This window comes from Molothrus ater, chromosome 13 (assembly GCF_012460135.2).
Source record: "Molothrus ater isolate BHLD 08-10-18 breed brown headed cowbird chromosome 13, BPBGC_Mater_1.1, whole genome shotgun sequence".
Taxonomy (NCBI): Eukaryota; Metazoa; Chordata; class Aves; order Passeriformes; family Icteridae; genus Molothrus; species Molothrus ater.
The window spans coordinates 5,710,774-5,736,097 of NC_050490.2; the positions used below are offsets into that span (position 1 = coordinate 5,710,774).

General features: G+C 40.3%; 1 protein-coding gene across 6 annotated transcripts in view; it reads right to left on the reverse strand.

Moving 5' to 3' along the window:
• The window catches only part of TJP1 (tight junction protein 1), a 158,692-nt gene that overhangs the window by 69,744 nt on the left and 63,624 nt on the right, over positions 1-25,324 (reverse strand). The window lies entirely within an intron of this gene.

Sequence of the window (25,324 nt, forward strand, 5' to 3'; positions counted from 1 at the left end):
GAGAAATACAGCAATTTTTTTTTTTCCATTTAAAAGGAAAGGCTTTTAAAGATGTTATTTTACTTTTGGGCGTTGGATGCCCAACCCATGCACGATGAAGCTGTCTGAAAATGCAGCTGGAGTTCTGACTTTCGAGATGGCTCACGCCACAGAAAGCTGAGCACACTCCCAAATTTTGTAGGGCCAAGTCATAAGTTAACCAAGTGACTTCCAGAAGCATCACCCATTAAAGTGGTTCAAACCCCACTGAAAAGATGGCACACTGGTTATTACCCATATCACTACAGTCCATAGTTTATGATGTTGATTAATTTACTCTTTAGAATTAGATAAGAGCCCAAGTGGCATGACTAATCAGGTACATAAGGTTCCAGAGAAGAAAAAGTAGGTGAGAAAAATCTCAAACCGAAATGGGAGTACTTTGCACTCACTTTGCAAACATTTCCTGAGATATACATGGCAGTAAAAGCCATGGTATCAGGGCCAGATTTTCTTGCAGTTGTACAATTTATGTGCCACCAGCTGCTTTTGTGCTCCATGCAACCTCCAGAAGTACTGAAATTCTTAAAAAGAGGTGATAATTCAAAGATCCGAATCACTCTTCCACCAAGAAACGCCCTACCCAAAGCTACCGTACGAGTTTTACGTTTGTTCTCTTTTGAAAATAAACAAATTCATATTCCAGGAAATAGCTGAATCAAATTCCCAAGGCAGCAGTCCGAATTCGGGGGAAGGGCCAGCTCCTCCACCGGGAAAGGCACCGGGAGCTCTCCGCGGCGCACACCGGGACAGCCTGAGGCTCCAGGCTCTCTGTCAGCACCGTCCCCGGTTTTCTGACACCGGCCTGCTCCGGGGTGCCCGGACACCCGGCTGGGCTCCCTCCTTCCCCCGGAGCCCCACGGCAGCTCCCCGTGCTGCAGCGTGGCCTCCTGCCACGAAAACACCACAGCACATCTTTTATTCGTTCATTGCTAGATGTAACTAAGCCTCCGATTATTTTTTTAAACTCTATCTACACCCGCAGAAGGCGGAATGTGACGGGTTTTATGCCCACATGCTTCACTGTCAGAGAATTCACCAGAGGAGGCAGGAAGGAAAAGGCTGAGATCACAACAGGAAGGAGGGGGAAGATTTCAAGGTGTGGAGACTGCATGAAAAGAAACTCAGGGGAGGATGACCTGATAAACTGTAGGGTAAAATAATCCCTCCCTTTCATCTTTTTCTCCTTGAATAGTTCTGGGGAGAGTGGACAAGACCTACAGGCTGGGGAGGACAGGCTGCAAACAAAAGGTAAAGATGATCAACCAAGATGAGACAAGGGAATGAAAGAGGACCGAAGGCATGCACACAGAGGTGCAGATGGATTCCCTACAATGAGGGAGAAGGACCATGGGAAAGAAAAGCAGTTATTAAAATGTTAGGAGAAAGATGGAGAACGAATAAAAAGGTGAAAGAAAAATATTAAGCAAAGAAAGCAAAGGTAGAGGCACCATTTTTGTATCATATGTTGGATGAGAAAATGCTATCAATGCATACACTAAATTTAACAAGGAGGAAGACCATTTAACAAGGAAGGACTTCTGCTAAGGGTTCAAAACAGCTGGATATGCATAACTCTTTTAGCCCAGAGAAACTAAGGAGATTCCTTCCTTCCTTCCTTCCTTCCTTCCTTCCTTCCTTCCTTCCTTCCTTCCTTCCTTCCTTCCTTCCTTCCTTCCTTCCTTCCTTCCTTCCTTCCTTCCTTCCTTCCTTCCTTCCTTCCTTCCTTCCTTCCTTCCTTCCTTCCTTCCTTCCTTCCTTCCTTCCTTCCTTCCTTCCTTCCTTCCTTCCTTCCTTCCTTCCTCCCTTCCTCCCTTCCTCCCTTCCTCCCTTCCTCCCTTCCTCCCTTCCTCCCTTCCTCCCTTCCTCCCTTCCTCCCTTCCTCCCTTCCTCCCTTCCTCCTCCCTCCTCCCTTCCTTCCTCCCTTCCTTCTTCCCTTCCTTCTTCCCTTCCTTCTTCCCTTCCCTTCCCTCCCTTCTCTTCTAATTTTTTATAATTTTTCCTTCCCTCTCTTCACCATCTCCCTTCTCTTTCCATCCAACAGTCATTTAAATCTTCATCTCTACTCTTGATACAAATTAGAGGAGCCAGAAATGTTATCTTATTCTATTAGCATTGGTAAAATGCATATATTTTTCAGTAGATACAAATTCTTTTTAATGAATGGTTGTGCTTGTTTTTATACAAAGCAATAGCAGAATCATGTTGCTGTCCTTTGAAATTCTTCCTTCAGGAGGATTTTTGCATCTCTTCATTAACAAATTGCTCACAAGCAAATCTACCATCAACAGTACTGAAAATGCCAAATCAAATGTTGGCCAAGTCAACATAGAATTATTATCTTAAGTGTAAATAACTTTGAATTTTATAGTCCTATTTAACTTTAATTGGATTTTAAATTTTTAAATAAATATTACAAAATTCATGTCTGAAAGAGCAAGTGATATATTGTTAAGACTGTTAGGATTCCAGTGTATTCATGTGTTCCCTTTAAAAATCTTCAATGAAACAGCAGATGTCTATATATTTATATACACATATTGATATATAGCAAGAGAGATGCATGTGTTAGTGTTTAGGTATATATATATATATATGCCTTATATATACAATACATTCAGTCAGATGCAGTTATATAGCAAGTCCCATCTGTTAGCTAAGGGATCAGAATTTTAATGCATATTTCTGATTCTACCCATATAAGTCCTGAAAACAGGATTGTCTTTAACCCCTATCTTTAGATAGAAAATTGTCTTAGAAGTCAAGGGCTGAAGAAAAGCAAGTGCTTTGCTCATCCTTTAAATAACTGCTACTGTGAGATGTCTAAAAAAAGTACTATTATGTTTTCTTAGTAGGAAACCTAAAAATAAAACTATTATTTAATAAGTTCACACCATAACCCCACATTGATTCAAAGGACGCAGAAGGACAGTCAGATGTGTGAATCCTCCTTTCTGAGGGCATGGGTATCTGTTACACCACAGAACAGGAAGCCTGTTCTCTGCTTTGTGTTGATTTAACTTTTTAAGAAATGTTTTGACCACTTAAAGATGGGGAAGAAGGAAACTGCAGAACCGCAGCCACTACAGAGACAACTTCCTGTGGGTTTTGTGGTGTGTGTGGCTCAGAAAGGGAACAATTCACAGAAGATCTCTCAGAGATAGCAGACAGTTTTGCTGCCCTGTGAAGTAGTCTTAGCTATAAATAGGCCAATATATTATCAATTATGTCATGCAGTTTAATTGACATTGTACATTCTGTATTTGTAGTTGACACAGGATTTCAGCACTTCAAGAAAAAAAAAAGAGGAAGAGAAAATTAGAGTTCACCATATAAACCACAAGAGAAGAAAGTAGATGTTTCTACCTCAAGATGTAAAAAAGTGGTTTACAGAAAGCTGTGAGAAATCCATGTCCTTAAAATTACACAGAACTTCAGTGTCTCAATGAATCAAGTCCCTAAGGAAAAAAATTAATGTAGTGATGATGCCTAGTAATGATCTTATCTTCCTCCCACTTCCACACAGTTAAAGCTTTGTTCCTATACCTACTGACTCTTTAAAGGGCTGTATATCACTGCAGTGCCTCTTCTGAAAACACTGCAGACAATTGCTCAATATATAGGGAATAGTCTCCAGTAATTCACTGCCTCTCACATACTGGAACTGTTAGACAAAGACAAAATCCCAAAATCTGTACTTCACCTCTCATTAAGAGGTTAAAGCACATACCTCAAGTACACTTCAGAGGCTGGACCTGCTCAAAATGGGAATAAACCCAACACGTTCATCCAGGTGGCCTGTCTTAACTCCTGTTGTTTAAACTCATTGTTATTTCCTTTTAAACACCTTAAAAATAGTACTAGGTTTAACACAGTGCAAGGGCATTTTATCTGTTCAGCCTGAATATCACTTCAACTTGTAAGCAAATGGGAAATGTACAAATAGAAATAAAAGTAGGTTGCAGTGGCAATGCAACATTATTTTCAGCCTTAAAATACTTAAAGAATGTATCACTGTAGAGCTGAAATCTAGTCTCTTTGGTTATCATTCTGGGATATCCTTATAAAAAGAAACTCATCTCCATGGTTTGGACCAGGTTTTGGAGAAATTTTGTTATCTGTATAATTGTGTAGTGACAAAATCTGAGACTACTGTTGAAGAAAATATAATCTGTGAGTTTTAGTTGTGCTTCATGGCAGCAGAGCTAATTTATTACAGAAATTCATTACAGAAATGTTATGTAACTATTCTACTTCCCATCTCAGACGTTTTATGAACGGGACTGTAAACTTCAATGCACTGCAGCTGATCAAGGCTGATTTTACAAAATGCTTCACTGTTAAGCAGCCACTGGATGTCAAAATGTCAGATATTCGGAACTGTTTTACTTTCTCCAGGTTTATTTGGTAGAGAAGGGACTGTTAAAATAATCAAAGGCAGCTGTGAGACTTCAGCAGGCACAAATTCAGTGCTGATGTGATTGCAGCCCCTGAACAGTCACGCTGCAGACAGCACCACACATGCTCACTGATCTAGAACTCTTATTTATCATATGTAACTTTTACAAAGCAAGACTAGCTAAAAAGTGCTTGCCCAGACAACAAGCAACATGCACCAAAGATTAACTGCACAGGCAACTTTAGAAAGTAAAAGTGAGGACTGAAAGCACACAGGTTTTGTTACTTACAAACACTGAGTGATTTGCAAAGGCAGTCCAGGGTCAGCTTAACAAAACTGATTCATTGAATTACCTTTCTGGCAAACAACTCTGTATTCAAACCCAGAAATTTTCCAGGAACCTTTGCACAAGATACAAGTGACAAAACTGTTCTCTGAAACCCAAATAGAGTCACCACTATAAGGAGGACAGAAGATGAGGAGGTTGTGGAGGTGTGGTTTTCTAAGCCAGATAGTTTTGAAAGGTGAGATCACTTCTACAGTTTCTTGAGCACAAATATCAGACTTGCAATGAGTACTACAGGAAATTATCATGACTCATTCTTGCTAATGAGAAGGGCATGCATACAGAAAATGAATATATGTACTGAAAATCATTACATTCAACACAAAAATACATACTGAATATTGTTACACTGGTAAAAGTGTTTATAGATAATGATGCAAAAGTGTGAGCTCATCTGCTTCTTAATTCTTCATACCAAAAAGACCTTATTGCATAATTGCAAAAAATGTAGAAACGTAGATTACTGAACTTTATAACCTATAGTCTATTTTTATTGCCACTCAGCTTTCGTCTCTTAGAATCTCAAATTTATTTTTATCCTCTTGCCTTTCTTATTACAACCGGTACAAGACTCCATCTATTCTTTTAAAATTCACATGCACAAATCCATCAAGTCAAGGAACTAGCACTGTGCTTAAAAGTAGGAGCACCAGATTACACCCAGTTAATTCCAGTGTAATCTTTACCTTAGGTGGTAGCTCTGTCCCAGTAGCACCTGCTTTACAAGAGCAACTTCACAGTAAGGTTTAGAGGAGCTAAGTAAGGTGAGTAAGCTCCTGATGGTCACACCCATGGGGTTATGAACCCTTTCCATCTTGGTGTTTGCTTTTGTTTCTACCTCCAAATATTAAAAACTATTAAAAGAAAAACAACGGTTAAAAAAGATCGCTGTTTGTGTCACTGGAAGAAACTCAAGTCACCTTGTTTGTACCCCCTGCAGGTTTCTTAACCATAAATTATTGGGTTATTATATTACACAGGAGTGTCATCACTGGTCTGAGATGGTTTTCTGGGGCTCCCTTTCAAAATCATTATAATTCTAAAATATATAAGACTGAGACATAAGTACATAAAATATTACTTTGGTTTAAAACACTACAGCAGAACAGAGTTTAATGAGTTTTAACTCCACATTTCAATAATTCAGACTAAACCCTCAAGGGTCTTATTTAAGACACATTCATTGAGCACCACATACTTTCCATTTCGAAGTTGAGTTCTTTTCAGTTACTTTTGGTCTGTAGCAAGTAGATATCTGGTTATCTGTGATATTTTTTATAGATAGATAGATAGATAGATAGATAGATAGATAGATAGATAGATAGATAGATATCTGTGATATTATATTTTAGCTGTGTCAATAGAAATCAATAGAAAAATTTAGCTCCCAGGGACAACATGTTTTGCAGCCCTATTTCATCTTTAACTGTTACAGTTTGGTTAATAATAGAATTTTTAATTATATAAATAAATAAATGTCGCTACAAGTTCTTAAAATAAGTTAAAAAGTTTTCAGTGCATGTAACAGTTTCAACATGGCAATTTACAGGAGAGGCTACTAGAACAGAAAGTGCTTGGTGTGGAAGGATATTGCATTATTTCCTGACCTGCTGTTGCCAGGAAAGGAAAGCACGTCACGGGCTGGCTCTGAGGCTCTGGTGTGTCCCAGCCCATGAAATCAGGGATGGGAGCCCCACATTCTGCTTCTGTCACTTGGCCACTCGTTCCTCCTCTGGCACCCTGGCACCCCTTCCACAGCTGCATCTTGCTAACTCTGTATGGGGATATCTGCACTTTAAAAATTATCCTTAGAGCACAGAGGCAGGAATAAGTAGCCAAAGATGGGGACTTTTTAAGCTGAATGTACTGGCAAAGGTAGCATCACTATGTATCTACATTCACACAGCATTTACCTACACTTCAAGCACAGAGATCACCTTGCCTGCAGATTTCTGTGGGCAAAAGGCATCCTCTGCCTTACAGAGGTAGGGCACCTGTACCTCATCTGAGACAGGAGAGCTTGCTTCACTACTTGGATAATTGCATAACATTTTTCCAGTACTCCTGTATGATATGCCATCATGCATGTGCAAGAAATTCTCAGATGCTCATTTTTTTAGTTTGGAGATTTATACAGTATTGGCTGTATAAAGGCACAGTGAAACCAGTTGTTACTGAATCACTCAGAACCTTCAAAAAGCATGCATGCATTTTACACTTGGTCCCATTAACTGCAACCTGTAATGCATTTTCAGTAGGAGATTTTTCAGAAAAAAAATATATGATTTTAGTTCAAAATTTACAAAATCAAGCTTTGACCACAGAGTAATACTGGGGATGGTTAACACAGTAAACGAGAGGTTCAATAAGATGTGAAGTACTAAATGAGGTCTTTTTATGAGTCATCACACTGCCTATACTGATACAGAGTCCAAACTTCACTTCTTTCTCTCAGTGGATTAGATTCAGTTCAGCTCTCTAGGCACTTATACTGCAACCAGATCTGTAAACTGATTTACATTTGCCAAAACAGAAGTTCTTCAGAGAAACTCACAGTTAGCATCTATCTCCAGGACTGTCAGGGCTCAGCTCTGTTCTGATAAAACTGGTGTTGCATTACCCAGGAAGCATTAGTATTTGGCAAAGAAATATATATTAGTACAGGTGTATCTTTACTCAAATTCCAACTTTAAATCTAAAAAATACAGAGTCAGAAATTCTCCTGACTGTCTCAGTACCAGAGAAACCAGAGAAAGCATCCCTTTAGAATATCTACACATTCCACAACCTAAATTATAGTGAAGCCCAGGGGCTCTAACCAGAACAATACTTTAATTTAGCTAAACTTATACAGTCAGTACAGAAGGATTCAAAGCAAAAATATTTACAGTGCAAAGCTCAAAGCTAACAGGGCAAATGCTCTATTTACCACAGTTGGATGGCTGTTTCTCATTTAAGTGTTTAGGCCTCACAGAATCCACATTATATCAATATCATTAGCTAAATCTTTTCTTTACACATCTGTCAGTTCAACTCTATGTGCCAGCTGAAAAACTGCAACTGTCACATCCCTTTTTAAATGTGTGAGATTATAATACTTGTGAAAAGTGCTAAGGCAAGAGCCTAGGGACTGAAATTCTTCTCATTCTCCAAGCAGGTAAAGCAAGGACAAGCATTAAAGCAAGTTTCCCAGTGAAGTGCAGGCAGTGTGGCTGTGTGCAGTCCCTCCATCCCTCTGTGTGAAAGCTTGGTGAGTATTGCCTATGTTATGCTATATCTAATCAAAGATACAGCTTCTCACCATAAAACTTGCTCCCTAACTAGAAAGTATTTCTGAAAGCCTTTTCAAAGCTGGAGAAACCAATTTTTGCCAAGTGTGGAAACTTCCATGAGTCACATAATATTCTGACTTCTGTTGTAAGATGAACAAATAAGATAATTGACAACAAGCTGAAGTGATTTATACCATTTCTTATGATAAATTTAAGAAGTGTTTTAAAGAAGGTCTTCCACAGAAACTTTATTCATTTTCCCATATTTTTCAAGAGCTCATTAGAAGCAGCAGTCTTCAAAACAGACTTGTTTATTTTTCTCCCTATGACCCAATTATAAATACAGAGTTTGAAATCAAGCCTATGACTCTTTCCTGGCTATGTGTCATACTGACATTTAACATCAAATACATGCACTGTGCTTTTTAGACATGCACTGCTGGACAAGTAGATTGCATACTACTACTAAATATTTCTCTCAGGGTACCCATATGCTATTTTCACAAATGGGCATCTCTGGTTTCTGAATAATACATGTCAAGGCCAGGAAAAAGAAAAAGAAGAAAGAACAAGCCGAGTCCCTAGGTCAGCACAGAAAGCATCCAAAACTACTTTACTAGAAGAAACACCTTCTTTGTACACTTGTCTTACAGTATGGACTAATTTTTTTCCAGCCTACTCTTTTTTCTTTCTCTAACTGTATCACTGCCCTGGCTGCATTAACAGGCCTTAATAGTCCTGACAAACTGATTATGAAGACAATTAATTATTTCTCTTTAAAAGCCCTGTAATCTGGAAGCGGTAGCAGGGCTTGACAGAGATTTACATGGAAGAGGAAAGAAGGTGGAGGCATCTTTCCCCCATGAGCACTATAGTGTTGCCATAACTCACATGAAACCTCCTCTCTCTGCTCCCCAGCCAGAGCTGCATCATGAGCAGTTAACACACTCATTCTTCTTGGCACAGAAATAAATTACAGAGGTAACCACTGAATGCTTAGATCATTTGGGAAAATCAGTGAAAAAATCTCTACCTACAGAAGCATATTCAAGAAGGATTACAAATCATGTACAATGTTTATTATATCTGCAAAGGTTCAAGATATTACAGTAGCTGTTGCCCTCATTATATTAAAACCAACAGATAAAATGTGAGCTTTGCAAAACCTTTGCTCATATATCTGCAGGGTCAGCTTTACCCATGCATGGTCAGGAAAGGCCCAGAGACAAGGGTGTGAACAATGATGCTTCCCTGCAGCAGCACAAGCCCCATCTTGTACAACCTGTACAACCTGAGAGCCAGGAGAGCAATAAGGTGAATGAGCCTTCAGAACATGTCAATGTCTTGGTACTTTATAATACAACACAAGTAATGAGATCTTATCAAAACATGATTTAATGTCATGACTCGAGCTGGATGGTGAGCACAGGAACTAGGAACTCATTGCTATTTGAATTTAAATTAAAATTTCATTAGGTATCATATTACATTTTAAAATTAGTATTTTGTTTCTAAGTGAACAGAGTTGATTGTGTAACTGAAGGCTATCTACATCACAGCCTCTTGCATGCCACTGCAAAAACAATTCCACTGGTCTCAAGCATGAGTTGGCTGAGGTCTCTCAAATGTATGTGTTACATATGCAGACAAACTTCATGTTGTTTTTAAATTAAAATTATTATTTTCCATCTTCCTGCCTGCACTGAAAAGGCAAATATAGTCCTTACATGACCCTCCTCCAACTCTCCTTCCAGAGAGTGTCATGTGTCAGCAGTGAGGATGGCCAGTGCCCCAGCCATACACTATTGTGCGGCAGGCAGGGACAGAGAAAGGAAGAGTCTCAGTGAGCAGTACATCTGGGGACATCCTGCCCTACCAGCATTCTATTTTTCTCCAGACAGGATGAAAAATAGCACTCTAAAGCACCAGCATGTTCTCTGTTTTAAAAAGATGGTGCTTGTGAAACTGAAATTAATTCAGCCAAGGTATGCAGGCCTTTATTAAAAGGCTCTTTGAGTGTAAGGAAACAGAGCCACTTGAAGAAGTCACGCATCTGCAGTTGTTTGGCAGCGATTTCTTGTTCATTCAGAGCGTGCACTCAGCTGTGGGCTGCACCCCTCGGACAAAGCCTCTCAGTGTGCAGGGAAGCACCTGGAGATAGGTCTGGGGTTCCCCAGTCTGTGATGGCTGAGGAAAAGCTGGCACAGCTGCCACCCTGTGCCAAGGACTGGGCCGATAGCCCCGAAGGAGCTGCCGAGGAGCGGTGAGTGAGGGCAGGCCCCGGGCAGCGCTGTGCCCCGAGCTCTGCTCAGCCCCAGCCCGGCTCCCGCAGCGCTCCTGCCATGGAAACCTGCCCCAAACTGCGGAGCAGCCTCACTCCCTGCCATGGAAACCTGCCCCAAACTGCAGAGCAGCCCCACTCCCTGCCATGGAAACCTGCCCCAAACTCCGGAGCAGCCTCACTCCCTGCCATGGAAACCTGCCCTGACTCCGGAGCAGCCTCACTCCCTGCCATGGAAACCTGCCCCGACTCCGGAGCAGCCCCACTCCCTGCACTGCCAGTATTTTTAGAAATGACCCTGTTGCTGCAGTGTATTGCAAATGAAACAAATGCACCCTTACATAACATTATTACAATTATATTGCAGGGTTTACCTCTGAGACAGCAGCACCTCGGCTACCAAGGTTCTGCCACAGCAAGGGGCAGAAGGCACCACCCAGCTGGACAGTGCTTTGTATCCTGCACAAAAATAGAGGTATAAGGGACTCTTGGATTGAGGATATCCCCTTACTCCATCAAAAAGTTATGCTTATATAAATCTTAAATGACTTGCAGCATGAAAACAAATTGCTAGGCCGCCAGCTGAGATTTCAACTCATTGTGAGTCTCTAATTATGCTTGAACAGCTCTTGAAAACACTGAAATCTGTTTCTGACTGCATAGCAAAGCACAGAATGGGCAAGACAAATATTGTAGTAACCTCCATAAGCAACCTCATAGTTATTGTGGAATCTGTCCTCTCCCCTTTTTGTTCTCTGGAGAAATTGGTGCTGATTATGAAAACACCTTCAAGAATAAGATGTTCCAGAAATTGATCATTTTGTTTATCTGTTTTTAACATTTATTTTAATATTTTAAGCAAATACTTAATTTTCTGATGCTATCTTTCCATTTCCATTCTCTGATGTATGGAAGAAGTACTTAACAGACATACTTTGATGTCAGTACAGATTCACAGACAGATTATTTTCTTCTGAACAAACTTGTTTCTGTAAATATAAATGCGATGCAAACATAACTGGCAGAGTCCAGTCTGTGGTAACAGCTGTTATTAAATCATACCTGTTTCTATTGTCAGAGAGTTTAATAACCTCCACTGTGTAAAGAAAGGGCAAACAACTGTGACTACACCCATATTTTAGCAGCAGCAGGATACAGATGTTAAATTCTGGACTGTACTAGCCTCACATACATTCCTCCTGCTTTGAAAATGGCCTCAAAGCCAGTGTATTTCTTTTTTTTTTTTTAAGGTTTTTTTGGTTTTGTTTTTTTCTGTGTCTTTATATGGGGATCATTTACTAGGCTCTTAAACTTTGCTACGTCACATACCAGAGGAGAAAACCAGTGCAAAATGCAAAGCATGAAGCATACTATTTTTCAGCATTCCTTCTTCAAGCATTTTCTGGACCTTTTCAGGAGAAAATATTCAATGTTCACAGAGAATTCTCTGGTATGACCTTGCTACTGTCACTTCTCCCTTGCAGAGAAAGATCACTGAGGTACAAATAGCACAAAACCTGTGTTTTTCCACCCAGCTGCCACCTGCATGCTCAGGAACCTTGGGGTAACCACTTCTCTGAACATCAGTAAAGCATCAACTGGGGCTATATGGCCAAATAAATACAACAAAGAAGTTCTCATGTGCTTTAAAAATTAACTGGTGGTACATAAATGCACAGTCTAGCTGTAAACATGTAATTGAAAAAGACAAAATTAGGACAAATATTGGTAGCTATCCTTAAGAACTCATGCAACTTGCCCAATCATTAATATTTTTATTGCAGATTGTCTTTCCTGAGTGAGTGCCTTGAAGGGCTTGTTACCTCAGCAAGGTTCCTTATTGCAGCTCATTAACTACTGGCAAAATATGGGTATTTTTTGAAACCTACACTACTCTGCAAAAGACAAACTGATTTTTAATTCCTTCATTATTACCACCCCTATTCCTCCTTCAGCATTACAGTTGTGTAATCCCTGCCCTGGGAGGTTTTCAAGAGCAGACTGGTTACAGCCCTGAGCAGCCTGGCCTGGCCTCAGAGCTGCTCCCGCTTTGAGAACAGGTTGGAGCCTTTGTTAGGTCCCTGCTAACCTCAATTATTCCATGATCCTTTCTGGCAGCTTCTTTCTGTTTTCTCTCTGCTGTTTTTCAGGATTTCCCTTTACAGAGTTGAGACTTTTAGAAAGAGATTGTTCTCGTGGTAGAAAATTCAGGTGCCCAATCTTTCTTGTCGTTATGAAAGATTCAGTACATTGCAGGAAAATCAGTACTTCTGGCAGATTTGCATATTATTCAGTTTTGATTAAAATGTTGGTTTTGTCAAATCTCCAGGAACTTTCACAAAATTGAAGGAAAAAAACCCACCCAAGTTATTTATACTTATTTATACTTTCTACTTTTCGGTTCTTCTATTTAATCTCTGCTACTTTTTAAGTGCTGTTTGTATGTCTTAAATTTTAAGCATTGCTCAGTTGTGCCTGATCCATTCTAGGCTTTCCAGAAACTGATTTGTAGGAACATGCAGTAAACATTTAAAGTGATTAAAGCCCTGCAAAGGAGGGTGAGTTATATGTAAAATCTCTCTTCTGAGTTAGCTTTTTCCTAGTGGAAATTAGAATTTCTTGAGATTTTCACCTCGGTATTAATTTGTGTTTACAACAGAATACTAATTTTGTGTTCTGCACATTCTCAGGGTCCCTAAATAGCTTCCTGAAGTATTTTCCAACTCAATTACAGATCAGTTTTTCAAGCTTCTTAAGTAATAGCAGTGAGTTTTATTATACCTTTCCCCCTCTCTCTACTGACAGGAGGCATTACTGCCATTTGGCAAACACTGTGCTTTTACTTTTTTTTCCTGTTCCTTTCTCGAAGGGATTTTGTAAGAGTTGTAAAAAGCAGGTCAGCTCTGCAAGCACCTATAGACAAGTTTCTGCTGTCTTTAAAAGGCAGCTTTGAAAAGAAAATAATTTACATTCAAAACTTATTAAAAAGATTGCTGAAGCCAGGAACCAGAAGAAAGAAGCTGGAAAATGATCAGCCAAGATCCAGTTGTTTTTACTTCCACCTTATCTATACTTAAATTTTTCAGCAAATTTCAGCAGATTTTTCAGTTGTTGCTGTTTTTCCCCTTTAAGCGCCATTCAATATGCAAACATAATCACTTTCAGTATTTTTCTTTAACAGATTTAAGATCTCTAATGCTAGACCAAAATATCTTTTTTTTTCCCCCTGCCTTGCAAATACAAGCTGGTATAAATGGCTCCAGTGAGTAATTTTCCCTAAGGGCCACTACATAAGTCTGGCATATTCTCTGACTATCCACATCACTGAAGGTTGCTTACAGCTCTGAGCAAAACAGTGAGCGTCCTGCCATCCTCATGATCAGGCACCCAAGGAGACAACTCCTCTGAGAAGTCACAGAAAAAAGGACTCTCTGTTTGCTCAAACACTTGCACACTTCAGCTTCCTGCCAGAGCCTGTTCACACTTCAGGCTCCTGGTGGATTCTGGATATGCAAGCCCAGCAATCTACCATGATCACTGAGTCACCATGGCATGATTATCCTATGATTAAACCACTTTTGCTTCCTTTTGCTGTGGCCAATCCACATTGGAGCCTTTCCAGGTAAGTCCACATCCTCTTGCTCAGAGATCTGTTGATCTCTTCAGCACACCACATTTGAGATTGTAGCACCAAGAATTGCTGTATTGAGCACCACTGAAAGGAAAAAAAGTACAATGCCAAATGTAATAATTTCTATGATTTCATCTATTTTCATCTATTTTCATTCTCTTAGCCAGCTCATCCAGGACAATCAGCAGCACTTCCCAGTTGTGGTAAGCCATGTGGAAGAAGCACTGTTAAGACTTTTTGGTGCCATGATAATGACTACAAAGGAGCCACTGCACAAATGAGTAGGGAATACAGAAGAATGAGCCAAAGAGGTGATGCTAAAATGAGGAGCTGGGAGGTGGGTAACAGTTGTTTGGGGGGACTGGAATGTGTTCTGTCTGCTTTCACCAGTGTAAATTTAACCCACAAATCAAACTGAATCCAGTGCAGTAATAAAAGTGACAGATAACTCTCCATAAAATAGGGCATGAGATGGGTTTTCTGGAAGAAGTCTCAAACAACTGGAATAATGACATGAGCAGTGTGTAAAACCCAGCCCAAGCTGCAGCAGTGTGAAATGGTGGGCAGCAGAGCATGGCCATGCACAGCAGCACTGCAGCTCTGCCTTGGAACCCCAGGGATTGAAATGGCTACAACTGGCTTTGGTTCCTTGTTTGAGATCTGTGGCTCTTTGTTACATCCCTCAAGGTTCTTGTGCCTTAGAGATAAATCCTGTCAGCCAGAGACAGTACCCCTCTGGTGTTTTATGGAATGTTTCTGCTCTCTTTTGGGATGTACTGAGAGGTATTTTCTCTGTGTTTTGTAAGCTGGTAGCTACTATAACCTAGGCAGTACAAGATGTCTGTTTTCAAAGACTGTGTTTCAATTTTTTAGATGTTTGCAAAATGATGGTGTCCTTAAAAGAACAACCTCATCATGCAGAGGACTGAAGGAAAACTCTAATTTAACTAAAGAGCCCCAAAGCTGCCTCAGTTCAGACTTGTTCTCAAGAGAACATTGCTGGGAGCCAACTACTGCTGCTTCCTTCTTTGCTTTCTGTTGCTGGCAAGACTGAATCTATTTTTTACTGACATGCCACTTATAATATGCTGTGAAATGCAGACAAAATGCAAAGAGAAATTGCAGGCTGTCTTGATAAAAACTTGACATCAATTTCCAAAGGCTAGAAATAGTTTTGTGATGCTCTGAACACAGGTAAGGCAGCAATGGTATTACAACAGTTCAGCATTTTTGGGGTGTAACTGCACAGAAATGTCAGCTGTGAGATGAACAGCTCTCTGTGTGAAAGAGCAAATTCTAGCGCTCTTCATCAGTAACATGCCCTGGCTTCTGACTTTCTCAGGAACTGCCCAAGTCACTTATTTTGTTGTTTGATCAGCTGTGAAGTAAAAATAAAATCTCTAAGTACCATTGTAAATCTGTTCAAGATCTTGTGATGGATATATTATATTAATGCTATTTATTATGGTAAACATTTCTTTGCTACATTCACAATTTTCTTATCTAGGCCCAAACAGAATTGAAAACATCTTGTTAATATTTCATTGACACCCTTTACTTTGCAACTTGGCTTTTAAACATGGGTGTCCTCCCCTGCTCAATCGACTTCCAGCCTTGCTCTCTCCAACCTTTTTCCTGATCCCCTGACAGGAGCTGCTCTGTCATTTGTGCTGCTTCAGCTGTCTCAAACTCCTGACTGCCTTTAACCTACTGAATCACTTCCTGACTCCATGTGATGCCTGTAAACTTCTCCTCACCTGAATCTGAAGACGAGCATTTCCATCAATTTCTCCACTCTAGCAAACTCACATGCTGAAATGAATTTTGCAAGAGAGTAATTTTTGCTGCATTTTAAATCCAGCTTTTCTTTTGCCATGTCTGTCATCTTCCTTTGCCTTGCTAGGTAAACTGCCTGCACTTACTTTGATAGAGTTTATACTTCTTTCCTTCTGTTTCTTTTTGTAAATAGTTTTGAACAACAACAAAAAATAATGTTATCTAAGGATGCAGGTACATTTACAAAATGTCACAAAAACATATTTTTGGCAATAATCCCAGAGCAAAACAAAGATATTCTGGGAAGGCTTCCATTTAAAAATAAATTCTATTCTAAACCAGGGATCCCTGTGCTTTGTCAGAGGAATGAGTTCTGTCATTCCTTACCCACAGCTACAAGAACCTTACACACAGCAAGGTCCTCACTGAGGTGAGTTCAGAGCCAAGGAGTTACAACCCTGCCCCATATCTACACATCTTCCTCACACTGCCCTGAGTGAAGCCTCCCAGCTGCTGCCAACACCCCTCTTCCCAGCAGCACAGTAACCACAGAAATTATCTGCAAGGGGAGAATTATAAGGGTACTATCCACCTCATTTTCAGTTGTCTTTTAAAGGAGTTAACAGCTGGAAATAAAGGGGAGAAGCAGCAGCTGGTTATTTCTGCAATGTAATAATGAGGAGAGCATTACAGTACCTCTGTGGAAGAACTTGTGGAGTTTGTTCACTGAGTGAAGGAGTAGAATCAAAGAATTTTAAAGATGTCCTTCCATTCCAGTCCCCTGCTCACCAAGTGACCCAGCAAAATTAAAATTAAGTTTTTACTTGTCCATATTTCTTTGGGCAGATACTGTAGTAATTACATATCCTCTGAACAGAGAGAGACTTGGTTCTCCCAGGAAAATCCTGGGAAGCTGTGTAGAAGCTGTAGGAAACTTAGAGGAAAGAATTCAAACAATTATTATCTCTCTTTCTGTAACCATTGTTTATAGATATAGTTCTCCAAAGTGTGCTATTCATACTTCACCAATAGTGTGAGAAGTTTTCACTTTGAGACCAATCAAGTATCAGCTTAGTGAGTCAGACTATAAAAGTCACAACTTCTTCCTAATAAAAGAATTCTATTTCACCTTCTAATGACTAGAGTGTTCTTTCCATCCCTGACTCAACAGGGTCAATATACAGCATTTAATTCCTTCTGGAAGGTGCAGCCCAGAGGAAGGCAAGTCTGTACTGGCTGGACACTGTCCATGCCTGTGTAAATTAGCAGAATGCTACAAGCAGACTTCCCCATTCTCAGTGGATGTCCTATGATGTCCTGAAGAGGGGAAAAACCAGACCTCCTAGCATCAAGGATATAAGGGGAATTCTCTCACAAGTCCTCTGAATTTCTCCATGGCACTGCAGCACAAGGGAGGAAACCAGATTCCCAGTTGAGCTAAGGGAAAATAGAACCCTCACTCAATAAGACAATGTGTTTCTCAGTCACACTGACTGACTGTCAGAAGTAAAAAAGGTTATAAAAATTACACTCATAGCCTGAAAAATAAAACTTCATGCAAGCTAAACCTGAACAGAGGCCAAAGCTCCAGGAAAGTGCTGGAGGACCAGGCTGGCAATTGGACACTTGTGAATGCCAGGCTTCCACATCCTTCTGCTGCTGGTGACATTGCTGGGGCCTTAGAAAAAAAGGCAGCTGCAGTCCATCACATCGTAAATTCTGCTTTATTTCTGACTTCTTGTTATTTTCTTTAGAATAAATACTAATATTTTGCATGTTTCTATATCTGAAACAGATGATATAAAATAATTATCTGGTACTGTACAGTTACATTCAAACCTGCACAGGAGACACTCCTAAAATCTATTTGCAACACAAGCCTCAATCATCTTACAGCCAAAATTGCAGCTCTTCAGAGGGACTGCAGTGCCATGTGGGATGAATAGATGCTCTATATGGGATTACAGTGTTTCCAGATTTCCACCCTGCAGATGGTCATGGTATTTTCCACATGACTCCTACTGTAATACCAGAACCACATAAGTCATTTATAAGTAACTGATATGTCCCAGCACCTTGTAGTGCACTGGGCAGCAGTCACAGCTGAACAGACAATGAAAAAGGAAAATTAGCATGTCTTCCTGTCTTAATTTTATAGAGAGCATATATGCATCCAGCAAAGTAGAAAAGCAGAATAAATAGTAATATATATGTTCACTAGCACATGAAAATACCAGAACTTCCATTAAATATGATAATCTTAAACACAACAAAACATGCCCAGAGAAAATAAAGTATTATTTTGTGTTGTGGTCAAAGCCTCTGAAAATACTGTTATCATTGATCTGAATTCACCTGTATAATTGGCAGTCACTTTGTTAGTGGAGAAAGAGGTGTCTAATTGCTCAGAATGACCCTTCAGTCTTTGTTTTCCATTCTCTTTCTTGGAGAAAGAAAGGTGCAAGGTGGAAACACAGAACATTTACAACACAAGAACTGGCTGTGAGTGTCTGACACCACTAAGATAATAAATGATACTCAAACTATAATTCAAATCCACTGGCTCCCTTTAAGGAGTCTGATAAATCTTCACTGTGCCTCAGTGCAAGAGCAACGGTCAGAAATCAGAATATTTGATCTTGTTTTGGAAATGTGCTTGCTTGTGAGTGCCAAACAACTCCAGTTTGGCCAGAACCTGGGCTCTGTGAATGGTGAGCAGTTTCAGAGTGGAACATAATCCCTGGTGAGGCTGCAGTACTGCAAGGCATTCACTTCATAGGTGGAATGTCTTTGCTTCAATACAGCTCTCCTTTTGCAAAGCTGATATCAAATTATCAACATTTTTTTTACAAATATAAAAGGGCTCATTAAACAAATATGGATCACTGAAAAAGGATAGATTTCTTGTCCAGTACATGAGCAATAATTTAAAAAGAGTTGCTCTTACATTAGTCTAGTGATGAAGATTTTGCTTACAGAGCCCTGGGCATATAAAAATAAATCCATAGCTGCAGTGTAGCTTTAGTGCCAACACAACAGTGATCATAAAGAAAGTGGATTTAAACTATCCATTTTTCCCCTGGAGTTTAGTCTCCAGCATAATTTGGAAACAGATCAGCCCAACTTAAATTAACTGTATCAGTAAGGACCTTAATGGAATTTCACAGGAGCCACCAGAGTAGAGTCTAGAGAGCAGATCTGAGCTGCAGCCTTGCTTTCTCCTTCCCACCTCGGGGATGTGAAGCCCAGCAGAGGCTGGTGATGAGGCAGCAGCTGGGCTGCTTTTATTTCAACATGCCAGCTGGGAATCCCTATGGAACTTGTCAGGCCAGTTCTGCAGTTCTGAGGCTGCACTGTCACCAAGGCACCCTGCAGTAACCAGTCCAGTTGACTACAGCAACTGGATTAAGCTGTGCAATGTTTTCCTCTTTTTTTTTTTTTGAATCTGCTTATCAATGAGGTCGGATAAGAATACAGCACTTGTGAACATTAATGATCATAGCTAGTTAGGTAGACACCATGTCTTTGAAGAAAATTTGACATTTGTTTAAATGATGGAGACAGGTTTGTAAAGAAACGTGAAGAAGAGGGGAACATTCCTTTTTTATTATGTGAACTCCCACATGCGATGTCATGAGGAATTTGAGTGGGAATTTATTTACAAAACTGGGACTTACTGTCATTACACTGTGCTGAAACAGGGGAAAAAATTACCATGCTGTAAGTCAAATGTCACAGTAGAATTTAATATGCTGGAATTCTTGGAAAGTGTTCTAATGCTTCCAGCTCAAAAGCAGCACATACTGCTTTTTATAGCAAGGAATTTTAATTATTATTAGTTTTTGGCAATCCCCATAGTCTGCTGGCATTTTCTAAGCCACAGAGATTAAAACCTGAAGAGAAACAGAAGGTGGTAGGAAAGGGAAGAATGCCTAATTGAAGTACTCAACATCTACTTATCCATGACATACGAATACAGATATGTGGGTAGAAGTGCAAGATCAAGACATTATTCCTACCTTCCTCCCAGATCTGCATTATTAGCCAACAGAATTGTCACAGAAGCCAAAACAGGTCAGAGAGAAGTGGGCAAGTGACTGTATCACATAAGGGATGGCAGTGTAGTAGCTGGACTGAGCAAAGGGTTGCAGAACAGTTTGCCTGGAGAACAGGAAGGAATTCTGAAAAGGCTGTGGCTTCAACCAAATCACAGTGCTGGCACCCATGGCACCCACACGGATTTATGGGTAAACAAGCTACTGCCCTGCAGTGCTTTCAGTATGAAGCCATGCTGACATGACCAGCTTTCCACAGTCTCCACCTCCCTTCCTCCCCTTTTAACATTTCTGTCCATACTTTGTCTTACAAGGCAAACACAGCCTCCCTTCACCAGGTCCATCTGTGTCCTCTGCATCTTCCCTGGACATGTCACTGTGGCTGCCACACAGCTGGGAATGAAGGACATCAGGCTCAGACAGGGCAAGCCCACAGCTGCCACTCCTTTGCTCCAGGAGCCACATCCTGCACCCTCCACCGAGTGCTGAATGCACTCAGCAGCTCCTGCCTGCTCAGGAACCCTTTCCTCACCTGCCCCAGACTCCAGCTTGTACCTTCTGCCTTCAGACCTTTGAGTAACTCTTTCCCAGCCACCCTGAGGCCGGGACCCAGGTTTGCTGCTGGTGGCAAGCACTCACTCAGATGGTGATGAACACTTGGCAGGAATACTTTGGACACTGTAATTCTGACCTTGGCAGCAAGGCAGGAATTGCAGCACCAGCTCAGGGCAGTGTGTGTGTGCAGCACTGACTTGTAGCAGAGCTGTGCATGGAGAGGTTAAGCAACTCTTCCACAAGGCTCCATGCCCATGTCTGATGATTTGTTCACTCTGAGCGTGAGACAGTTTCCCCAGTGATGCCATTGACCACAAGCCTTTTTTACTGGGAAAACAGGAAAAAGAATTTTGGGAAAACTCCTGGGATGCAACAGTGAGAGTGGTGCTTCTATCCCAAGCAAACCCCAAGCAACAAATTGTCCCTCTGAACATTCAGGGAAAATATTCTGAAGACCTGTTCAGCACCAGATTGATGGGATTCCCCATGCTCCCTCTTCTCACTCCAAAATGTGCTTCAAAAATTAAAGAAAAGAAGGACTCAACATTAGCAGCTAATTAACACTTCCTATATTTGCTATTGCTGATTCCAGATTAAGTATAAAGAGACAGTAATTTCCTGCTGGGTGACCAACTTCACAGGATCCCCTGCACTTTGGCATTTTATGAACATGGCAATGCAGTATTTTCTGTAACAAAAGGATTTGCTCAGCACAGAGTACTCCCTGCACCACCTCTGCTTTCACCTTTACACTTTTCACAGTTTCCCTAAGAGGAAAAACATTTGCATAAAACAAACACCAAAAATGTCACACTATAAAAATATCCTTTAGGATTCTTTATATTCTCTATGCTATAATGCTGTGTGCTATATGAATAATTGCATTGAATTGCTAACGAATAAAAGCATTACACAACTTGTAAAACTGTTATATTCATAGATTTGCATCATATAAGTTTTATATAAATTTAAAACTTTGATTTGTCATGGAAGCTTCTTCAATGATTAACATTTATCAACATCCAACAGTCAAAAGCTATCAGATGTCAGTGTTGTCCTCATTAATCCTTTTCCCCTGGGAAATGTCTTAAGGATCTGTAGGCTGCTATACTAAGCTTCCCTTCAGCACACAAAATTCATCCAGATATCTGCAATGACAAAGTTCATACCAGATAATTTTTGTTATTCTGGGAGGGACTGAACTTCTTGCCACTGAAAGAGATCACTTTGTAGTTAGCAATCAAACAAGCGCTCATTACCTCTTATCAGTATTTCTCTGGGCTTTCTCCTACTTTCTCAAGTCTCCCTGTAAACTTAACGCTCAAAATTTAGTTATGCAACTTGAATTTTCACTGACTGATTAGGATAGATTATAAGAGAAACACTGTTCTTGCACATCATTGTTTCTGCCACTTATTTTACCCTACTGCCATCACAGTACTTAAAATCTGCTTTGGAAAGGCTGAAGAATTTGCCTTCTGGACACAGAGCAGCATCTCATTTATTCAGGAACAGCAAAATTCTCCCTAATGTGCTCTTTAAACCCGTTGTGAAACCCAAGATGGTAACATATGGTCTGCTAGGAAACACCTTGCCCTTCTCCAGTCTCAGTAGGCCAGGGCTATGTAAAAATCTGCATTTACTGAAAGTCATTAAACCTTAATACCAAGGAAAACTTGCTCGGGTGTTCTCAGCCTTAAACTTTCTATTTGTCACCTGCTACTTCTAGACAGATGAACTCACAGATGGGAGAGACTGCAGATCAGAAATTATAAACCTTGCAAGCACTGAAGTACAGAAATAGCATTGCAGAAATTCATTGTTGCCACTTCTCCTGTTCCTGGGGAAAATGTAGACCATAATATCGATATTTATTGACTTTTCTTTTTTTCTTTGCAAGCACTTCAACATCTGAAGGGGCAGCCATTGCACCCAGGAGCAGGAGCAAACCCACCTGGCTGTAGGAGAAAACAAGTGAGCCATGGGAGGTTTAAATTGCAGAAATGCCATTCTCCAGCCATTCAGGACCAATGCTGTTCCGTGATCCCCAGGAGAAGCAGAATTTGAGCAACTGCAGAAGGCACATGAGCACCTGGCACGTGATCTGCACAAAACACTGTGCCAAAATACTGCAAGAAGAGGTTAGAGAGGAAGAAAAATAAAAGGAGCAGCTCCCACTCCATTTAAGATGACTGATTAAGCAAAAAAATGACAGGTTGTTTTTAATTCCTTGTTGGCAGTACCTAGTCTCATTTCACTGCCTTTAATTTCTCCTCTGGTCTATCTGCAAGTTTAATAAAGGTCTTTGTGCATGCTCAGGACTTGTTCACTTAATTGAGTGAAACTAGAAGCCACAGTTATGCCAGAAGGTTTTATTAGGATATTAGAGAATAATCAGCAATCTTTTCCCAACCTATCCCCAATTAGATTCCACAAAGATTCAGCTGATGTTTTATTTAAATGCAGGCTTACTACACTGTCCACTGCAGTCCTTAAAATCAGTCAGACATGAAAAACTTCCCAAGTACAGGGTCTCCCCAGTCAAGGAATTAAAGGAAAGCAGTTAAAAAAACCTGTTAACATTGGTATTACCACTACAATGCACTCCAAGAAGTTCCAGTCCACAAAGCTGTGCCTGTACTTACAACCTCTCCCAGTGAGAGTCCATGTCACATTTATGAAGAGTAGGAAAACATAATACTCCTTGCAAACTGTGATGCTCTGCTGGTGTTACACGTTGGGATATTTTTCATTTGTGCAAACTCACTAAGAAATCCACTTGTCTTTCCAGTCCATCTCCATTTCCCAGTATGCTGATAACGCACCCTGATCCTTTAGTAGCTGCTACACTACTTGCAACATTGCTTCCAAATTGTTTTGAAAGTAGAGCTTTCTCCTTCAGCCTTCTAAAAATGGACTTTACCCCCCACTTAGCAGCTGAATAATTACTGGCTCCATGTTGTCTGGGGGCTGGCTTCAAGAGCAGGAAAAATTTGGCAAGATGCTCCACTGTCAGTTTAGGCTTTCTTCACACTTTCTCCCTTGAATAGACATAGTCCTGATCATTTCCCCCTTTCTTTTCCATTCTCTATTATACTTAATAGTCATCCTCTGCTTGTGTTATGCTCCCTTATTCTGAACTTCTCAACCTATCTACCATGAACTATTTTTAGCACTTGTTGTGTTTACATCCTCTCTTAAGATCACTTAGGCAGAACAAAGAGCAATTTGAAGCACTGAACTCTAAGGAGGAGAAGCAGGGTGGAGCAGGCCCACGCTGTTTTAGGAAAGGCAGTTTGGAAACTGGGAACAGAAAGCTCAGTTCCTAAATGATAACAGTGGCATCTTGCTCACACTGCTCTGAACAGGCTGACTCTGCACTCCCTCCAGACCAAATACCTGCTCCAACAGAGCAGAGCAGCAAACAGCTTCCAGCTCTAACAGCTGGTAATGCAATACACAAACCCCTCCACCACACTTTCCCTGATAGGCTCCTACCTCACTAGAGGCTACAGTTTTTAATTCCTTGCACTAGAGCTAAGGGAAAATGAGGTGACCTTGGCAACAGCTCAGCATCCCACCCGTACCAAGTTCAGGAACAGCTGCAGAACAATGCTCAGACACAGACCAACAAAAAAATTTCTAACACAGGTTTGTCAGACTGGAAATACAGTTAAACCATGTGTGAACATTATTCTGCTCTATCAGACTTCAAGAACAGTTCACAGAGCCTAGGAATCATTTGTGTATGGTCTTGCAATTAAACACTGCCATTCATCCCCTCTGCCATGCAGAATTTTCCTTCACACACACACACACACACACACACACACACACACACACTCTCACACTCTCTTACCTTCCTCAAAGGATGCTTCTGCAGAAGTTTTTGCTCTTAATATCTGTACTCAAAATAATTCATTTTGAATAAAGTTTGCCTTTATGATGACCATTTTTTACACTAAACTTCAAAGACATCCACCTGGTCAGGATTGATGTTTCTGTACAGGCCTGGCACAAATCTCGATCTGAAAGCAGTAAAACTTTTTCATTCTGCTGATGTGTTTTCAACCTGTCCTCTGCCTGCCAAAATATAACCCTTGAAAGCAGACTCCATATGACTTGCCCCTCAACTATAGATCCTGTCAACTTGCATTATCCATGGTAACAGTAATATTTAAGAAACACCCTCTAGCAAAATGCTTACACTGTTTTTCCAGCTCGAGCTGAATAAATAGCAGAAATCAACAGTACCTCAAACATATTTTAATGCTGATAAACAGCTCAAAGTGGAATTTTGTTTTTCTAAGTCCTTAAACCTATGGATAGCTTACATCACATTCTTTACTTTCATCCAAAGCCTGTATTTTTAATATTAAAATTATTTTATGCTTAGTAGCAGCCAGTTGTAGGAAGAGGAGTAAAGGAAATTAGAAAAGGTAAACAGTAGTGAAGGGCTATTTCTTCTGCCATCAAAGTACAGTTAACCATTATTTATTTCATCTTAAAATGCATTTTTGACTGCCTCTGCCAAGTGTCAGTTTACTGAGGGAAATCTGCACACAAATCTTTGTAACTTACATTTTAAAGTCATCCATGTGTTTTAATGACAAAGACAACAGAACTGCAACCTGGAAAGGCACTGGAAATACACAATGTTAATTGATTATCACGCCAAACTGAACTTTCCAGATGAAGTAAAAGCAAGATCTGACAAATGTATGTAGCTCCTGATTACTAACAGCCTCCAGTGAAATGATGACAACATGACTACATTGCTTCCTCTTACAGGCTCATTTACAATACTCTTTGTGATGGTATTTAAACAATAGCTAGTGCCAAATGGGCAGTGCTGACTATATTAGCAGTCTTCTTCAAAATCAGCAAGTGTAGGTTCATAGTTTTTCTAGGTTTCCTAGAAAAACAAACTTGTTTTATCATCTTGTCTATCTGCTATCTCTACCTAACAG